General features: G+C 42.4%; 1 protein-coding gene across 13 annotated transcripts in view; it reads left to right on the forward strand.

Annotated features, from left to right (window-relative positions):
- MBNL2 (muscleblind like splicing regulator 2) overlaps positions 1 to 20,567 on the forward strand; it is a 131,200-nt gene that overhangs the window by 73,888 nt on the left and 36,745 nt on the right. The window lies entirely within an intron of this gene.

Below are 20,567 nucleotides of genomic sequence, written 5' to 3' on the forward strand. Positions count from 1 at the left end.
TCAGAGGGATCTTGACAGGCTTGAGAGGTGGGACCGTGTGAACCTCATCGAGTTCAACAAGGCCAAGTGCAAGGTCCTGCACATGGGTCGAGGCAATCCCAAGCACAAACACAGGCTGAGCTGGGAATGATTGAGAGCAGCCCTGAGGAGAAGGACTTGGGGGTATTGGTTGATGAGAAGCTCAACATGCGCTGGCAAAAAGCCAACCCTGTCCTGGGCTGCATCAAAAGAAGCATGGCCAGCAGGTCAAGGGAGGTGATTGTTCCCCCTACTTGGGTCTTGTGAGACCCCACCTAGAGTACTGCATTCAGCTCTGGAGCCCCAACATGAGAAGGACATGGACCTGCTGGAATTGAGTCCGGAGGAGGGCCATGAAAGATGACCAGAAGACTGGAGCACCTCTCCTGTGAAGACAGGCTGAGAGAGTTGGGGTTGTTCAGCCTGGAGAAGAGAAGGCTCCGGGGAGATGCTATAGCGCCTTCCAGTACCTAAAGGGGCCTACAGGAAAGCTGGAGAGGGACTTTTTACAAGGGCTTGTAGCGATACAACAAGGGGTGATGGCTTTGAACTGGCAGAGGGTAGATTTAGATTAGATCTGAGGAAGAAATTCCTCACTGTGAGGCTGGTGAGGCACTGGAACAGGTTGCCCAGAGAAGTTGTGAATGCCCCATCCCTGGCAGTGTTGAAGGCCAGGTTGGATGGGGCTTTGAGCACCCTGGTCTAGTGGCAGATGTCCCTGCCCATGGTGGGGGGTTGGAACCAGATGATCTTTAAGGTCCCTTCCAACCCAAACCACTCTATGATTCTGAATCCCTTGATATCATTCAGGCAGCTTAGCAGATACCTATTTTATTAATGACAGGTAAGAAAGATAGCTTTGAGGGAGTCGTGGAAGTAGAGATTTCCATGCTGTTTTTTGTCATAGGCAGCCACATCACTTCCTCGCTAAAGTTATTTACTAATCTCCATGCCAAATGTAGGTGGGGGTTTTTGGAAGGATTTTTTTCTGCTTCCATCAGAAAACTTTCCTGTAGCTCCAATTCTCATGTGCTTTCTTTTCATTTCCAGCATGGACTTACTCACTGCCAGTTTACCTCTGTTCAGCTGAACGCTCCTGTTATTCTGCAGCTGAAGCAACTGCGTTGCCTCTTCCTACCACCCCTCCTGGCCACCCCAACTTCTCCTGGGACGTTCACTAGAAATAGGCATACCCCTCCTCAGCCTTTCTTCTACTCAGCCAAAAAAACCTACCACGCTCCATTTCTCTGCTTGTAAGGCTTTCCTTTCCTTGGCAGCCCTTGCCCATGCCTGCTCCAGGCCAAATCCATCTTATCTGGATAAAGCACACACGGCATTGCAAGTAGAAGTTCGTCGTGACAGAAGCAGCCTTGCTGCAGCACCCTGCTGCCTTTCCTAGGCAATACTTGTTTGATACATCCTTGGGCTGTGATTGCCTTTTCCACAGTTTTCTCACACCAGTGTCTCCACTGTCAGTCACTGATTGATCAAAGCATCCATGATGCTCTCTTGTGCCATGGCTAGCTCCATCCCCACATTATAGCCAGACACCTTCCTGTTTGTGTCTGCTGATGCGTGGGGTTCATGCAGTTGCCTAGAAATAACTTCGTTCTTTCATACTAGTTCTTGTTCTCCGGATTTCAAGGTCATCATCTTCTGTCATTCTGTCATTGTGATTCTTCTCTCTTCCCATTGCCAGATGAGCTTGAGTCATCAGCACATTTCATTGGCTTATCGAGAGCTCCTAAAAAACACAGATTTGGCGTCCTGGAGACATGAAGCTTAACAGTGCAGTCAAAGCAGTTGCTTTCTGCATCTGTGACTTTATAGCCCCTCCAGCCTGTATCCCCATGGATGTCTTCTCCTGGGACTGATCCCATGTCCAGCTAAGCTAATTGTAAACCTCCAGTTTGTCTCATGGAGCACTTCACTGTCCCCATGTTTTCTGTACCTTTTGAACTGCAGCCTGTTTTGCCTGTTTGCTGTATCGTGCCTCAGTGGTTGTTCGTCTGCCTGGGGAATTAAGTGGAACAGGCTTTCTCTCTGTCTGAGTTATATGCTTTTTGAAGCTGTATTGATAAATCCATTAATTTAAATAATTTGGGAGCTCTCATCTGTGATACCATGACATGAATCCCTACCTGCACATTTCCACAAGGACCCTTTCACAAGAGAAAAGCCATTTACACTTGTAGTCAAGGGTTCTTAAACATTGTCTGGCCAGTGATGTACATCAATATGTGCTTACACTGTTTCTGTGAATAGCAAGTGGGATTCTATTTTTTTTTCTTGCTTCTGCAGGCTTCTTTCTAAAAAAAAAAAAAAAAAGAAGGAAGGAAATATGTAAGATTTATCTACCCCTCAGTTCTCTTTTTATTCTGAAAGGAATGTTTCATGCTTTTGCAAAGGGTGTGTGTGTTGGACTCTTTGTTTTCTTTTGCTTCTTTTCCCCTTCTGTCAAAATTCCATCTCTGTTTTCCATCAAGGATACGTGAAAAATATTTTCAATATATATCATTAAATGGTTTCCTTGTTCTTATACTGCTCCCTAGGCATCTGCTGCTGCCTGCTTTTGGAAACAGGATACTGGGCTGGATGGACCTTGGTCTAACACAGTACAGCTGTTCTAATATTCTTAAATGCTGAATCATTTGACAGAAAAAGTGATTTTTATTTATTTACATGCAGCTGCAGTGGCTCTTGAGCAGCAGAGTCTGCGGTTTGCTCTTGAGAATATGAGGACAAATTCAGAGGTGTACAACAGCTCATCTAAGTAATTACAGAAGTGTTCCTAATTGTAACCTTCTGTTGAACACCGAGGCAGTGAGCGTGTGTTGCAGTGAAGTGTGTAACTTGCAGAAGGTCTGGATGTTTGAGGAGAAGTGGCAGAGACCCCAACAGCAGGGAAAGAGGGGATCTACCTGAGCTTGAACTCTGAAGGGAAAAAATGGGTGCCATAGGGGAACAAAACCTGCCTGAGACTTGGTAGCTGTTGCAACTGTTTAGGAAGGGGAATAGGAGAGAACTGGGCAGCGGAGTATCCAAATTCTGTAATAACCTACCAAAACTGTAGATGGTAAATGTTCTATTAGATAGTCAGTTTAGCAAAACTTTAAGGGCTCACAACTACAACTTTTCAGACGTTCTTTTTGAAACTTCTGTGTTTTAATGTTGATTTTGATCCTTAAATATGTTTTCCTCTCGATATGTAAGATGATAAAAAGTTAAGTTCTCTTTTTTAAAGAAGCAGACATAGAAATGTGAGCTCTGTTTCCTTATAATGTTGATTTTTTTTGTATTCCTAATTCATGTACCCCTGAAGTCAGTAACAGGTTGTGATATGCTGCAGTGAGCCCAGACATGGCTGGGAATCACAGAAATACTGTTATTTAATGACACTGGGCTGACGAAGATGGTCGTGCAATGATAGCTTCGGAATGAGGTCTTCTGAGATCCCTGGGCATTAATTTTACCTGTTTACCTAGCTGTGTGTAAAGGTGCAAGTTTTCTTGGGATTAGGATTTGTGTTCACAGAATTTCCAACCAATTTCTGTATTTGGACATCAAAGTTAGACTTTTATTTTACTTTCACTGTATTTTTACCCATTTAATCATCAGAGCTGATTTTGTAATTAAGTGGATGTATTTATCACCTGATTTAATTTTCTCTAGGGTTATTGTTTTTCACATGCCATTTTTTGAAATTGTTTGATGCACTCATCTTCCACCTGTAGGTTCTTTTTTGTATTTTTAGAAGGTTTTGAAAACATGTACCCTTGTTTTTATGTTACAAATTGTTAGAGCATTTACAGATACTGGGCTTTGTTGACTTGCTGCTCAGGAGTTAGTTAAAGTTGGCCGAATATTTGTCCTAAATACTTCCTCGCTGGGGTACTTGGAAATAGCAGTTTTCAGCTTCTCCACTGATAGTGTACTAGCCAACAAGCAATACATTCTTATCTGACTCTACTGTCCTTGAAACACTTTTCTTTTAAGGAATGCCAACATGTATTTTTATTTTAGGTTTAAACAAAGAAAAAGATTAAAATTCTGGAATATGCATTTATTTTTTTCTAACTGTAGGGCAGCTAAAGAGTCAGAGGAATATTAGGGTTAGCCCCTAATCTATTCATGAACATGAGCAAAAGAAAAGACCAGATGCAGTTTGTTTTATATGTAAGTTACCTTTCCAAACAGAAGATGATGTTTATCTGAAGACCATTAAATAGGTGCTTATGTATAGCTAATTATTTGAACACACTCAAGCTGGTTTACCCTATGTTTTTTGGGACCTGCCAGTGCTAAGGTCCAAGAGGTTGGCGTGGGTTGGATAGCTTGCTTTGCTGTCTTTTCAGCTGGATCCTCAGAGATGGGTATTGGCTTGTGGACAGCACCAGCAATCCCACACCTCCCAGTGTCAGAGTCATCCTAGGTAATCCCTCTGTCTGTGTGGGAAGAGAGAATGAAAACTGAGGGCACTGAATGTTGCTGAGGAGTACAGCATTGTACAGTGTGGTGTCCAATCTCTGCCTGCCTCTGTAGACAGCTTGCTGCTTGAATCCACAAGCCACGGTGCCTGCTGGGGCCACGCACAGGCATGGAGAAATGTTGCAAAATTACTCTCACATTCCATGACCGGCAAATGCTCAAATACCCGTACTCCCCTGCAACATTAGGGGGTTTGGGGCAGGGTGGGTGGGTGGTTAGTGTTGGAGAGCAGTGGTAGCCATCACCTTTCCAGTGTAGCAGGGTTGTCATCTTCCTCTTAGTTGCAGTCAGAGAGATTTGAAAAATACTTCATTGTACATCTAGGGTCTAGTGTGTATGTGAGTTTGTTTTTAATAGCAAGCATAAAAGGTAGATTTAAAACATTAGAATCATGTTTTAGAGGTCTTCATAGGTTATCAGCTCTTTCTGTATCTGCAAGGAGTACATGATGAATTGGCAGACAGCTGTTTGATAGTATATAAATTGTTGTCTGGTACTCAAATAGCTTAACATCTTCCAACTGTGGTTAGAGGTGTCTGAAATTGTCCAGCTTTATGCTGAGACCTTCAGTTCCTCATTAATTCTAGTACTCCATGAGTAGTTAATAATGCTGTGTAAGGCTTTTTATTTCCAAAGAGCCATATTTAATTACCTAGTGATTGGCCTTTATGCTGGGGTTTTTGTTAAATGCTGAGAAAAGTTCTTTTTATCAGACTTGCTGGTGTTTTTGCATTGTTTCCCTGTAGTCTCCAAACTGGTAATTCCACTTGTTAAACTGGGTTGGCTTTTGCAATTTCCTTTGTTGTGGGATTCTCCTCTGCTTCCCCCAGTACGTTCCAGAAATTGTTTGCTTGCAGGCAACTCTATTTATAATCTTGGTTCATTTCTGTTTGATGTTTGAAAAGTTTTTTCATAGCTGTTACCTTTTATCTGGTTTTGCTATGATACACTAAGCAAATGTTCCTTAAGTAGTTAAAACTGAACACTTTATTTGTTAAATACAGCCAGCCAAGGGAATCCTTTGGGCACACATCCCCATTCTTTGCTGGCTCCCTATATCATTGCGCTCAGAATTATAGCACAGGAAGACTAATAAAGCGTGGTCTGCAGTATGGTGGGTGGCTCTACATGCGATGAACCTTCTTTTGAGGCCTCAATACCTTTAAGATTCACTGTGTTTCTTCTTCTCAAAGCAGAGTTGATGTTTAAAGCTGTTTTGGCATTCTGTGTTCACTGAAACTTTGAGACTGGGACTATCGTTGCTGAGAAGAAATCTGATAAATTGTTGCTGATGAAACGCTGGGCTTTCAGTTAAAATAAATAAATAAAAACCCCAGAGACATCTGCTGGAGGAGACAATTTTTTTAAAAAATGTTAATAGTGCTGCTGTAGTCTTAATGTCAATTTAAAATTCATTAAAAAATTTTTTCCCCATTGGCAGTTTCTTCCTTTCTACTGAAGTTACTTGCCAAGGAAGATTGAGATTATTTACTATATTCCATGTGATCTGTTGTAAGAAGGCAAGGTAATTCTAATCAGTCTGCTTTTAAGGTATCTAAAAATTTGTGAAAATAAGTGGAACTAAATAATTGAAAAGCTAATAATGATGTGTTTGGGGTGCATTCATGTTTAACGCATCTCCAAAGCAATCTCTGCATCAAGGCTGTTATCTTTAGAGGTACAGAGGTACCCTTATAAAAATCTCACATTTTGTGTGTGGTTGGTCTGCCTATATACATAATCCACATATCCTGTAGTGTGTATCTGGCCTACCAAAGAGAGATGAGTGCAGTTCTTCCAACCTCCTGCATCTTTTACCTGTGTACTTGTGATCTGTTTGGCAGTATTTAGGGTCAGAACTTTGCCCTTGTATGAAGATGCTCCATCTGGCTCATAGGTCTTCCAGAGGATCCCTAATGAGTTTTAGGTTCCCATACTGTGTGTGTTGGTACTCAGATACTTACCCCTATAGAGCAGCATATGTGCCTCCAAGACTGACCTGAAGATGTGAAAACATATTTGAAAGTAGATCTTTCTTTTTACTTTCATTGTTTTAGTTATTTACTAAGTAGTGTAGAATAGGGATTTAATAGCCTGAAGAGTGATATTTTGTAGGCAGCCTTGTGAATGAGTGGTAGGAGGTAAATGACGGCTTGTATCAGGAGCTGTATCTTTTGGGCATGATTTTACATTACATTTGACAAAGAAAACCTAACTCTATTCTTTGCCTTGCTAACATGGCAAAATAGCTCCTAGTGCTACATACACCAACCTTCATGTGGTCACTGTTGGTTGAGAGAATCCTCCCTATGCTGTTCTGGAAACCCACAGTGACTATTGCTAGGTATTACAGGCTGCTTAAAATATTTTTAATACATTGGTGTTAAATTCGTAGCCTTGTATAAACTCCCTCCTGCCCTCCCTCCATCCAGACACTGAATCCCCAGTGATTAAACAAGCGAGATGGTTAAACCCTGTCTAGATTCTGGTTAGTGATTTCATATTTTGACTATTTCTTCTGATGAATGGTACTCATCCATCACAATTTTTCTTCACTGAAAAGCAGCAGGATGGGAAAAAACACTGATTTGGCCAGTTAAATACTTCTTTTCCAGACTGTCTGCAATTACAAAGGCTTTTGAAAAATCTGAATCAAGATTGTTTCAATTATGGTTAACATTTCATACCACGCTACATTTTAACCTGACTGTCCTTCAGATTGAATTTGACATGCCACTGCAACTGTAATCAATTTATGTCTGTATCAGACAAATAAAAATAGAAAATAGAAACAAATACTTCATGGTTCCTGGCTGCGAAAGAGCCATTGTGGTCAAAAGCATGCGATCATTACGCATTTTTTAATTCCATAAAACTTTGGTTTGTGGAGTTTTAGTTTATTATGTTCTTCAGCTTTGTGGTATTTATAAAGAATATTTAAACCAAAGTCCTGCAATGTAGCTGTGATGTATGATTCTCCTGGGAATGAAGACACAGTTCAGCTGCACTGCCAGGACAAGTGGTGAGCCAGATACCTTCTGAAAAGTCTGCGTGCAGTTTTGAGGACTTCGTGGTTGTGATCTTCTCCTCCTTCCTACTCCAGAGAGGAAGGTTCTCAGCGCTTCTGTTCACTCCTGCTAGGGAGCAGAAGGGAGAAGGTCTGTCAACCACAGGTGGTATAATCTTCACTAGAGTTTCTCACTTGGTTGTTAATACCACTGTGGCATAAAAAGCAGTAATGGAAACCTCGGCTGTGCCCTTGGCTTCTGACCGCATCCTGCCTCTCCCTCCCGGGCACCCAAACAAAGGGAAGCATTTGACAAAAAGGTGTTTGATAGGAACCGCCATCTTGTGACTACTGCTCAGATAAGGTGCAAGCCGTGAAAATGCTTCACCCACATGGGAGAGTTATAAATTCTGTGGTCCTTTGCGGAGAACAGTATTTCAGACCCCGTGTTAGTTTCTCCTGAGAAACAGATGAGTTGTTCCAAGCCTGTAAAGGCTTCCTGGAGATAGACCCTGAAAGCAGTCAGTGTGTCACTGTTGCAGGGGAGCCTGTTTGTCTCCTGTGGAAACTTTAATGGGAAGGAAGAACAAGTCACAAAGGTGGTTCCTTTATCCAAATGGGTTTGCACATTTTATAGTAGATCTCTTAATAGTTTATCAGTACTTGATGAACTTTTTTTACCTGCTAAGAGTTAGGGTAGAAAGGTTTCATCTTCAAAACGCTGGAGAAGACAAAGCAGAGAAGTCCTTGTTCAAGTCAAATGGTCACAAGTTTGTTTCTTTCTGCAGAGATCGTTAGTGCTTTGCTGTGACACTGGTAAGACTTGGTACACTAGTACACAATCCCTTTTGATGCAGTTCGAAATATAACAAAGAGTTTGCCTTGAAATGGTGTTTGTATGCTATAGGTATTCTCAGAACACTGTTTGGTAACTCTGTTCTGTGGTGGAGTGCATCAGCTGGGATGTATTATGACTACTTGCATTAAAGTATTTCTGGACAAATGGTCCAGCAGATTTAATTTTTAAGATGTTAGTGAATTATTTGTTTACTGTCATTGTGTTTATATATTTTATTTCTCCCTAAGTGCTTGGAGTTCCTGTGATCATTAGCCTTTGGTCGGGTGTGTTCGTGAAGCATGCATGAGTGTTTTATTGCCAACAGTGCGCCATCATCACCTGGGTTTAATCTTGCCTACCACTTTCCAAATAATATCCTTTTCTGTGGTTTGTAAGTCTGTCAAAATGCAATTATCTGGGCTGAAACAGATGAGTGACTGACTCAGAGTGTTTATTTAAAGTTTCAGTGAAACACTTCAACCATCTTTGAGAAACAACTGAGGCGTAAATACCTTGGTTTTCCTTCTTAAGTGTTTCTTAACACTGGTTCAGTAATGAACTTTATTTCTCATTGTTTACAACTGAACCTCAAGATCTAGCAGCTGAAGGATTGCTCCGATATCAGTAATTTGCCTTAGGCTGTTTTTCTGAAATTTCACCCAAATTTGGTCATTTTGTAAGCGTGAAAACTTGCCATCTCTGCACGCTTGGCAGGGGCTGTGTGCAGGCTGGCGTGCAGACCAGACAGGCTCCGTGTGCACCGAGCTGGCTTCAGACTGAGGACTGAGCACAGCGCTGTCTGTGTCTGCTCCGGCTCACGTCAGGTGCTGGAGCCCGGAGCTGGGAAGAGGCAGTGCAGAAGGTGGGGAAAGGCAGAGGAAGGGGAGATCTGAGACTAGGTGGGAGTTAGCCCAGATGAACTGGGTGGGAACCGGGAGCTGAGGAAAACGTCTTGGAGAGGTGCTGTCCAGCTAGCATTAGTGTATGCTGTCTTCCAGCCTTCTATTTTCCTCTGCCTCCGTGGGTGTGTGTCACAGACAGCTTTCTGGAGAGGGGGTGGCGCGTGGAGGGGGTCAGGTCTCCATCCAAAGGGTGCCGGTGCAGCAAGTGAGGCGAGCAGCGGCAGAGCTGGCAGGAGGTGGCCTCCTGGTCAGGCGTTCACTGCTCCCCTGGAGACCAGCGAGTGAATCCCTGAAACTGGCATCTTCACCGCAAGCCCAAGAGCAGTAGGAGTCTAGTGGAGCACCTACATGTGCCGGGCGGATGCAGTGGGAAAGTGGAGGGAGGGCAGAGATCTGTCTGCAGCACACATCTGCAGGAACTCACAGCTCTTTAACCATATTTAGTCTTTGTTTATTCTGTGCAGAGTGGGAGTAATGCTGTCTAATATCACAAATAGGGTGAGAAATCATCAATAATTCTGAGAGCCATTCCTAATGTGATCCTATAGAGCCAGCCCTATGGACAGGCCCAAAAGCAAGTAACTATCTTGCATTCAGACCAGAAGACGGATGAACACACGTTGGAGTACTGCTACCCACTGACTGCCAGGGTTAAAAGAAAGACCATTTGACTGCCTGTTCACTGTCTGGGAAAAGAAGGCTCTGTAAAATAGTAGATGTGGTCGCGTAATGGAGGTTGACATCACCGCATTTACTCATGACACTGAAGACAGAACCATGGACATCGGAATACACTAGCAGTGTCATTGCCGTATAATAAATGGGAGGGAGTCCGGTGTGTGCATTCCCCTGAAAGTCATGGATATGCCTTGGAAAACCTAGAGGCAGTATTTTAATTTGAGATTAACCTAGAATTTTATTTAGTTGGTGCTGAATCTGTCTTAAGGAAGAGAATAATTATCTGCTCCTTCAACACTGTACTGAAAAGGTATAAGCACTCTCAAGACCACAATCACATATTCTAGTACTTAGATGAATATAACATTCAAGGAAGGTAATAAGGCATCCTAATGTGTCTTATCTTTTCTCATAACCACGACTTAGCTGCCTAATCCTGTAAGCTACCATTTGAGATAAAGATAACTACCTTATACTTCTTGCTGGTTTTGCTAGATCTTCTGGAAGCTTCCTAATACAGGGTGGAGGGGGACAGGCAGCCCTTCAGCAAAAAAGAAAATAGTTTTGTGGCGTTACTGGGATGACAGGGCTTCACTATTTCCTCTTGCTTGAATTTCTGGACCTCTTGCCACCCTTTTCCCCTCTCTTTTTTTTTTTTTTTTTTTTTTAAGCTGATGTAGTTTGTGATTCTCTGGGTATTTCTCACTGAAAACTCTCATGTCCTGCTGCTTCAGGGCAGGGGTCTCACTGCCCGGTTTTCCAGTTCCCTGAAGAGGGAAATCCGAGGTGTGTTGGATTGCAAGAAAAGATAAAACTGAAACATACCACTGATGTTAAGAAACCAATTCCCAGAAGAGGAGGAGCTTGAACTGGGTATGGAAAAGACAAGGAAAGGTGCCTGCTGACCTTTTTCTTTTTATGTCGGGCATACTTGGTTGCTCTCTGTGGGTGGTCCCGTAGTGGTATGATGTCTTTTCATCTTGATAATTTGTTTGCCATTTCTCATGTGGTTATAGATAGTATGGGGGATTTTACATGTGATTCTTCTTTGGAAATACAAATGTATTTTCATCTTTAGGAGTTTTTAATTTCTGCTTTTTAATGCAGTTCCAAATGCATGGAGCTTCTAACACAACCAAGAAGTTTCTGTGCATTTTCAGCAACTTTCCAGTGGGTGAGCTGGTGTCAGACTCCAGCCCTTGCTAGCTCATCCAGGGAGCAAAGCCGATGATTTATTAATAACGCAGCTGCGGTTCCAGCACTGCCACTGAGGGCGGGTAAACACTCCTCCTCTGCAGAGGGACAAGATAGTGTACTTTTCACCTCTGCAATTACATGCAGCGTTCTCGGCAATTTCTGTCTTTAACTCGACCATTGCTTTTTCCATTTGTTTCTAAAGTGATTGGCCAAGAAAGTGTGGAATCCCCAACAGGGAAGAGGGCCAGTGAGCCCGAGCTGGACTGGGAGTCCTGGTGCGTTGTTTGGCACACACACAGGTGTGGGGTGGCCTGGCCAGGGTGAAAGCATCCCTGCCAGAAGTGGCAGAGGGGCTTGCCAGCAGCAGAACAGGTCGTCCCCGTAGCAGTTCATGGCTGCTGGGCATCCAGCTTGAGAGCTGAGGTTTGTGCCATGCTGGTGGCCAAGGCAGTCACTTGCTCCTGGTACATTAGATCCACCTTTCTCTATGGAACACCAGTGATGTCCCTTGGTACCTGAGGGACTTGCTACATCATACTGATGGCCTTTTCCACACGGTGGGACTCTTCCAAATAACAGGCCTTTTCCAAATCTTTGATTCACTGCAACTCTCAAATGAACCATCTTCTCAAGTCACCTTGGGCAGGTGACTCGCTGTAGAAAGCTAATTCAGTTTTACAGCAGTCTGCTGTTTGCTTCTGATCCGATCAGCCAGCCTCCTCACTGCCAAGGCGTGTCTCCTGCTCCTTTTTGGTGCCATATAACTGATTTTATGGCTTTTCCTGAGGCACATTAAGATTCCTGCTGCATTGTTGAGGGAACTGTTGCCAGTGTACCAGCCCGTTGCCTTGTCCTTGCTGGGCTGCTCACCATCTAGGCTCACAGCCATCGCAGCAGCAAAGACCTGCGTTCATTACTTGCTCGCTCTTTTCTAACCTGGTTAGACATGTGGTATGGATGCTGGAGGGTGTAGTCTGTGTGCTTAGACTTGGTGGCTTTCCTTCATAGGCCACCGAGAGAGCAGTAGGGTGTCTCAGGGCTTGACTGTCTGTTCTGCAGTTATCTTTGCCTACCTTTTCACTGCAAAATGATGTTTCCATGCCAAGGGAGTTTAATCTCGGTCCTGTGCAACCTGAGCAAGGTTGCACATTAAAGTCAGCATACATCTGCTTGAAGGCTTTTATGGGAATTGTAAAGGAGGTGAGTAAAGAAGAGGTACATCAGGAAGTTGCACCATGCCATGGCCATCTTCTTGCTTGGTCTTCTGTTCTTCTGCTACACTGCTGTTGCCTTTTCTCTTGCCAGCTGACCTGCAGTCAATCAACTTACCTTTCTTTACTGGCATTACTTCTGGAATGGCTGTTTTTGTCCACTCTTGAGATACTGAGAAAAGTTGAAGAAAATTGCCTCTTTCCAAGCTCTTTCCTTCTTCTTTTACAGTTCAGTCTAGTTAAAACTTAATGGTGGAGTATGTTGTTTACCAGCAAAAAATCCATGTCACCTGCAGTTACCGTGTAACCCCACTTGCAATTTACACAGCTCTCTTCTGTCTTCCATGGAAACACTTGATCGTTGTGATGGGTAGGTACATTAAAGCTGCCCAGCCATCAGTTAACTGTGTGCAATGCTGAGTATCATGAGACTCCATAAAGATTTTAGACACTTGTTCTATAATGTTCTATAATGTTCTATCTGTGGATACGTTGATTTCTCTGAATGGGCAGAGTTGGAGGGCATAAATCACTGCTCTGCTACTGCAGCCTGTTTGGAGTTGCATGGCAGGCTGCACCTGGTCCTTCCACGGGAGGAGCTGTGTGTTTTTTAGAGCCCTGTACAAGGTGACTTCGCATCCTGTGAAGGGTCTCACCACCCATGTAATAGAAATCAGGCGTCTGAGGAATTTTAACTAAATGAGGTCATGCTTCATTCTGCTTGCTTTTATGTTCGTTCCATAAGGGTCTTCCCCTGTACTATGCGTTGGCTGCCTCTCGTTCCATGAAAGTTGCCTGTGTGCGTTAGAGATTTATTTCAGGGGTTGTCCACAGTTGCTTGTGATGTACTGATTGACGCTGGTAGCCAAACATGAAACTTAGATAAAAATAACTGGTTTAGATTTGAGTGCCAGTGAGGGGGGGAAATGGGAAAAGAAAAAGAAAAGGAGCTGCATAATTGGGGAAGAAATAATCTTTATTTCCTTATTATTCTCAAATTATTTTCAAGGCAGTAAACACAGAAATAAAATAAATTGGTATTAGTTTAAACTGTTGTTTGTTTCTTTGAATTTTCTTTGTCTTATTTGTTAGAGTAATCTCAAGGATGTTTGTCAAATGGCTTACAGTTTCATAAGTGTCTTTATTTTTTGGTGTCTGCAAAAATCTGCTTGAGTTCTCTCTCTTCTGAGCAATTTACTGTTGAGTACACTTCCCTTGATATTGCAAGGCAAATTATTAAACCATTCTCTATAGCCATCCTTCTCAACATTTGTTTGAAAGATCATCTTGAGAGACTCAAAGCTCTTTGTGCATTGCAAATGTGCTCTTCAGCAGAACGTTTTGTCTTTTTCCATTTAAATGAATATCTCCTGTTAAGTCTTTAGTGTTAAGACTCTTACATCATTTAGACATTCCATTTTTTTTGTAAGACTTCCATTTTTCTTCAGTATTTTTCTATTTTTTCTGTCGGTTACAGACAGTTCTTGTTCTCTAACTTTATGAATAAAATGATCATTTTTATTTTACCAGCTTTCAGTTTCTTACAAATAATTGAAATTTTCAGAAGAGCAGCTAATGGGTTTTCTTGGCTTGTTGGAAACTGAAGCAAGCTGAAGTCACCTGAGAATTTTTTGCCTTCTCTTCCTTTCCTACTTTAAAGTAAGAAAGTGAATTTGCTTTCCACTTTTTCTAGAAACAGAAGTGTGTAGGTGCATATAAATATGTATGCACACTCACTAACTTCAGTGGGTGGACTTGCAAGGTGGCTTTAGAAGTACAGAATTAATTTATCAGCAGTTTCCAAGTTTGTTTTTGTTGGTTTTATTTGTTTTCTGGTTTGTTGGGTTTTTTGGGGTTTTTTTTACAGGAAAATAGATCCAACAATCCAACAGCTGAAATATTTCAAGTGCAATATAAGAGATGCTTGTGTTTTTTTGAAATACTTTTTTTCATCTAGGTCTTTGTGCTGGTTAGGTGTATGGCACCAAGTGAGGTCTGAGGCATTTGAACTCCCCATTAAAAGCTTAGTGTTTCTGTTACTAGGACAGTTTGGTCCTTTTGACATTATTTTTCTTTTTCTCAAATAGTTCAAGTATGTCTCATTTTCAAGATAAGGGATCTTATTCTGATCTCCATTTCTTTCTATGAAATTAGATACGTTTCTACTTAGGCTAAAAGAATCATGTTTTCATAAGCATGCATATTTGCAAGTCAACATACTCTAGATGTGAAATTATGCAAAATTAAAAAAAAGTTTGAAGATTTTTTTTATACCTTAAGGAAGAAGTAAAATGCTAAGTTACATTTTTAAAAGTCTATGACTAGTCATTCTTAAAACTTAACTAAATCCCCTAAGTCCTTGCACATATGCTTAACTCTGTGGGCATGTGTAGCCCTACAGATTCTGTGAGATGGTACATATTCACAGCAAGTGCAAAGGGAATACTTTAATGAAAATGTGTTATCTGTTTTTTTACTTTCTGAGAGAAGTTGGGAAGCAGATAGACCTGCACAGGAGCACTGAATTCCCACATTGTGATGCTAGATGGAAAATAGTTTTAAACTCAGTCCAAACTGAAGTCTAGTGGTTTTTCTTGAGTGTTGAAAGTGCCGTTGGTTATTGAGCTCTCATGTACTAAAATATATAGGGAAATGCATAAATGCAAGGCCTGTAGAACAAGAGGAATCATCCCTCTGCATATGAATACATAGTCAGTGTTTTCTTTAGTTGTTTTTTGTGGGTTTTCTTTTTTTTTTTTTCTTTTTGGTATTTCTGCATTTGAAAAATAATACCTGAACTGAATGTTTTGGGGAGGTAGAGTTAGTGTGGCTGTCTATAGACAGGAGCAGAAGCTTGAGTATCTCAAAATACCCTGCCCTCCTATTGACTGGGACTATTTTTAGCCCCAGGGAGCCTGAGATTATTGGAATTGAGAAGTTCCTGATTATGCAATGGTGAAATTGTTAAATTGATTGATTGAGGCCACACACGTTCCCAACCAGAATTTGCTGAGGGGCTGCCTAGGAGGAATCCCAAAGGAGATGAAACAGTTTGTACTCTTTGTCAGAAAGTCTTCCAGAGGAGTGTTTATGGCTTAGGTACCTCTGCAGCTGCTGGCACTGCTGTCTCTGTGGCTGTTCTTGCTGTGTGCTGCCACTGCCCCAGACAGTGGCTTCTTGCTCTGCCAAGGTTTGAACAGTATGTAATATCTTCAGGTATGTAATATCAATACCAAGCAGATGATGTCTAGCTCACCAGCATGCCCACAGTTGCAAGTGCATTAGTTTATTAAAATGTGACCTGACCTTTACAGGCATGTGCAAGTTTGCTGAAGCTGCACGACACAGAAAATTGTAGGGTTTATTTTTTTCTTCCAGTAGGAGAGGTGGTTGTGACATCAGGTGATTATTACTTTTTTTAAAAAATATTTTTTTGGTACATCCAAACTCCAGGAGATATTTGGACTTCAGAGTGTCTATGGAAACCAGAAAATCTTTTTGCCCTTGTAGAACCGGTTGCTCACATGCCTTCTAAAACCATCCATGTCTTGGAAGTCATGTCTTTTTTTCTTTTCTTCCCCCATAAGACTGCATATTTAGTCCTGAGAGATCATGGAATTTCATCAGCATTTGTTACCTTTAGTTTGTTTTCTTAAGGAAACAGGTTTTGCATAATTGCACTATCTGTGTTTTTGCCAGCATCATCCTCACACCCTAATAACTTTTGAACACCCTGGCCAATTTCAGGCAAAGTTGCCAGAAGCAGGCATCTCAAAGACATACTGCAAAGTTCTTAGTGGTTATGCAAAAATTAGTGTCTGGGTAGAAGACAGAGATCCACATTACTGCCCCGTTAAGGAAGAGGCTAGAGCGTGCATGAGCTGTTCCCGAGCATGGCCTGCCAGCCACATGCACATTTTGGCCGGCCCTTCAGAGCACACACAGCTTGAGCAGGTTATATTTATCGTGTGAGTTGTTTCCTTGTCTGTAGTTAGGAGGGGTGGGAGGGTGTTCTGGGGGAGAAGGAAGGAGGGAGGTGGGCGTTTGGGGAGAACAGAGGTGGGTGGGTGGAGCAAGGTTGGGAGCAAGAGACTGACGTCTGCAAGGAAGCAGGCCTCCTTGTTTCTGCTCCTCGTGGGATAACCTGTCTTTTAAGGGTGATGGGGTGTCCCGTGCGAGACGTTAGGCTGTGCAGTGAGATGGGGGAGGCACGCTCTGTTATTTCCCACTAACAGCATCAATGAGTTGCCTCAGTTAACTTTGGATTTGTACACTTGGCTTCAGGCTGGAATTTCCCCATTTCAACTACTTAAGGAAAATATAAATAATCGGATTGGTTTGATGATTGATAACACTGGTGCTTTGATAAGGTGGCAGGTAACCATGGCTGCCGTCATCCCAAAGTATGAGGTAAAGTGTAGAGGGAGTCTTAATTTAGCTGGTATGGTTTAGAAAGCCTAACACATATCCCTTAGGGTTCAAACCTGAGGCAGGCACACTAACAGAAGAAAACATGACGACGTTGCATGGTGATGCTTCTCCTGTAAGAGCAGCCTTCAAAGACAAGGAGGTTGTCCATAGGTGCAGCCCAGCTCCTCGCAGCTGTGCACATCGAGAGGACGCGAGGCAGCTGGAGTAAGTCAAAACTAGACAGGTTCAGGCTGAATATAAGGCAAATCATCTTCATTGTGAGGACAGCTAAGCAGTAGATGAGATTGCGCGGAGAGGTTGTGCAGGCTCCACCCACGGAGCTTTCCAAGACCTGGCTGGAGCAACCTGGTCTGGCCCCAGGACTGACCCTGCTCTGAGCAGGTTGAACTGGGGACGTCTCGATGTCCTTTGCAACCCGAGTTAGCTTTTCCTTCTGCCAAAAAAACCCCGCCGTGTTGTGCTGCAGAAAAGTGTCTTACAGCAGTTCTGGATTGACTGTATAGGTTGGGGGTGTTACATTTATGAATGGGACATCAATGATGAGCATGCTAAGAATATGTATTGAACCCTGTCTTAAGAGCAGAATGCAGTACCTGAGCAAAATGGTTGTGGATGCATTAGTTGATTCTTGGCTCAAGAGATAAAAGAAACATTGTTCTGCTTTTTTTAAAGTTTTATTTTATTCAAAAATCTTATTTTTATGAAAGATAAAGGTAATTTTAGTAAGTAAAACCAAACTCATTTATTAGGCATAAGCAATTCCCAGCCTGGGCCTGGATGAATTATTATTTTTGTTGCTGCTAAAGAAAAAGTAAAATACTGAAGAAAGCTGTGGATTTATAAAATATTCAAGACACGAAGTGGCCATACAACTTCTAGACAGGAAATGGGTTCTTAGTATTTTAATATGCAAAGTTATGGGCTGTTACTTCTGCACTCACCTTGTTTTGTTTGTTTTAAAATTATAATTCTTAGCACATGCTTAGCTTTTTAATACAGTCTGTGGGCTGTCTTGTGCCATTGATTTTAAGCAAACTACTTGTTGTTCTTAGTAGGGAAATTATTCATTTAAAATAATAATAATCAAAAGATAAAGACAGGAATGTGTCATGGCTTGTTCAAGAACGTGGTTTTGATATTAAGCCAGCCAGGTAGCAGCTCCGAAGACCATTGCCCCTGCAGAAGTGGAGCCTCTTACTACAGTGCCTGGGTGATGGGCACTGGAGTCCTTTGAGTCCCCAGCTCCTTGGTGCGCTCTTGCCCTCTCTCACTTCTATACTGAATTGAAGCCTGTGGCGCACCCACAATGCAAGCCACAGCTTGTTCCCAGTCTGGATAATCAGCAGCAGAAAAGTAGTTTTTCTGCTAAAACTTTCTATTACCCACCTCAAATGTGTCCCTATGCATTAGGCTAGGCTAGTTCTAGAGGACAAAGGCAGGGAAATGAAAGGTCAGAGGCAGGTACCATCCTTGTAGGATGAGGGGAGTCGCAGAGTGCTGGGAATTTAGTGTGATAATCTGTTTGTTGTTACTACCCATTGCAGATAAGGAGACAGCTCATTGAAAGTGGTATTTTCAGGTGAACTCGCATGGGAAGTGCACAACAACTTACGATGTGCTTGTTGATAACCTTCGCTTCATGGATGACAGGAGTTTCTAGGGACCGAGTTTCAAACCAATCTGTCTGCGCCCTCAGTTTCAGGACTCTGACTCATATGTGGGAGCAGGTTAAAAGTTGTATGAAGCAATTATTTTCCCTGTTGCCTGCCTCATCCTGCTGATGGAATTTGTGCCGCCGTGCACCAGGGGACTGAGTGTCTGTGGAGCAGTTCCTGAGCTGCTGTGGTTTTACAAGCAGTGATGAACCAAGCCTCACTCCAGAGGCTTGATACTGATGCACCCTAAAGTTAAAGCACTCAGTTTCGTCTCGGTATTTGTTACAAGGTGGCCTTGCTAGCCTAGTAGTTTTTTGCAAGAATCCAAAGTGGACTCCTATTGTAGATGTTGACCCAACCGACATGTTGAATAACCCTGCATGTTGTGTACAGCTGACTGCTTTGCTGCTTGGTTCATATGTGCTGTCATCTCAGTTGGACTTAATATTTGCCTTTCTAATAAACAAAAAAATCCAGGATCCCATTTGACTAAGATGGACACTACAAGTTTGAATTTTTGTTCTTGCAATGATTGGTATTTGGGAGTCAGCCCTGTTCCTCTCTGAAACTAATCTCATCAGGAGTTCACAGGGACATGGAGCATTTGTTAAAAAGGGAATGAAAAGTGCTTATAGGTGTTTTCCCACAACTGTTGTAGGTCCAGAAAGCTGGTCTCAGAATTTATTTAATTTTGGTAGCTAGGGCTGGATTAATCTGCTCACTATTTTCAGTGCTCATTCCACTGCGGTTTATTTTGGGTCATTTAATTTCAACAAGGCTTGATCTGTTTACAGCGCTTCCTATAGTAGCATGACGGGGCCACACAGCTCTCTTACAGTACGTTCTTTGGTAACCAGGAGCTCAAAAAACTAGTAAATGAGGGACATACATGAATAAGTTTAGAGAGGACAGTACATTTTTGTATGGTTGGATTATTTTGGAAAGTTTTCTGAAATAACCAATCTTTTGTGCACTGTGGGTTGCTTTGCAGAGCTTGAAGTGATGGTATATAGTAGCCATGTGCTTTCAGAGATAAAAGTGGAGGGCTGTCTGAAGGCACTCTTCAGACTTAAGGTACTTCAGAAGACACTGTGGCTGAGAGTTGCTCTCAATCTTTATTTGAGGAGCACTTTCGTTTCCATAGGTAGGTATTTCCATGAGGTAGAGGAGTTTGATTTGGTTTTGCTGTTCTAATTTTCAGATTTGATGTATGAACCATTCATATACATTGGTTAGGGTTAAATAGATCCCAGTTAAAAATGTCTTAATCGGTTGGCCTCATCAGCCGACACAAAAGCATATATGCTCATTGCCTGCACTGAGCATGCACTAGCTTAAGGTTATGAAGGCGACAGCCTTGCTCCCCCCAAATGGAAGAGCCAGCCGCCTTCCGCGTCCATCAAATTGTAACTATTTCTGGTTCTGTTCATGCCAGCTGACGGAGTAGTTTTCCTTTTGTGTACTTCATTAAACCAGACAGGATTAGTGACTCACACAACAGAAGTCAGAAGGAAGGCATGATGTCCTGACAATGGCTGCATCTATACTAGCAGATTAAAACAGCACCAAGAAGTGTTCCTGAGTGCCAAGACTGTGTCTTTTCTCAAATTTTTATTTTTTTTTAATTCTTCTGGCCTCTGCCATTCAGCATACTCCAGAGCAGTGGCCAGGTGCAGTTCAGGAAAGGTCTGTTCTCAGTAGTTTGATCGTGTGGAAATGGCTGGTGGCATTCCAGTGGGCCTTGGTGCATGAGAACCTTCCTGAACAGGTTTGTCACTCCTGTGTAGGTAGTTACTACATCCTTACAGCAGATTACAGGCAAAATCAGAGGTGTTTTGGTGTCTGAGTAAGCAGTATATAACATTAACACTGTTTACTCTGGGACACTCGAAGCGTACTGAAGGTTTTGTAGCAGAGCGTGTGTGTGTATGCATACAGAGAGTCGGTGCACATGTGGACTGTGTGATGTGCTTGTACAGGGATCTTAATGCTTTCTTGACGATAGGAGGATATTCCTGCTTGGCTACAAATTGTAAAGCCCTTATACCAGTGCACAGAAAGTTTAAAAGGTGTTTTTTAAAAACATCTCAATTTGGAAACTTACCTTCTACAAGTTGAGTGTGTCAAGCGCAGTTGGAGTAA

Source organism: Falco punctatus, assembly GCF_963210335.1.
Source record: "Falco punctatus genome assembly, chromosome: 2".
Classification (NCBI taxonomy): domain Eukaryota; kingdom Metazoa; phylum Chordata; class Aves; order Falconiformes; family Falconidae; genus Falco; species Falco punctatus.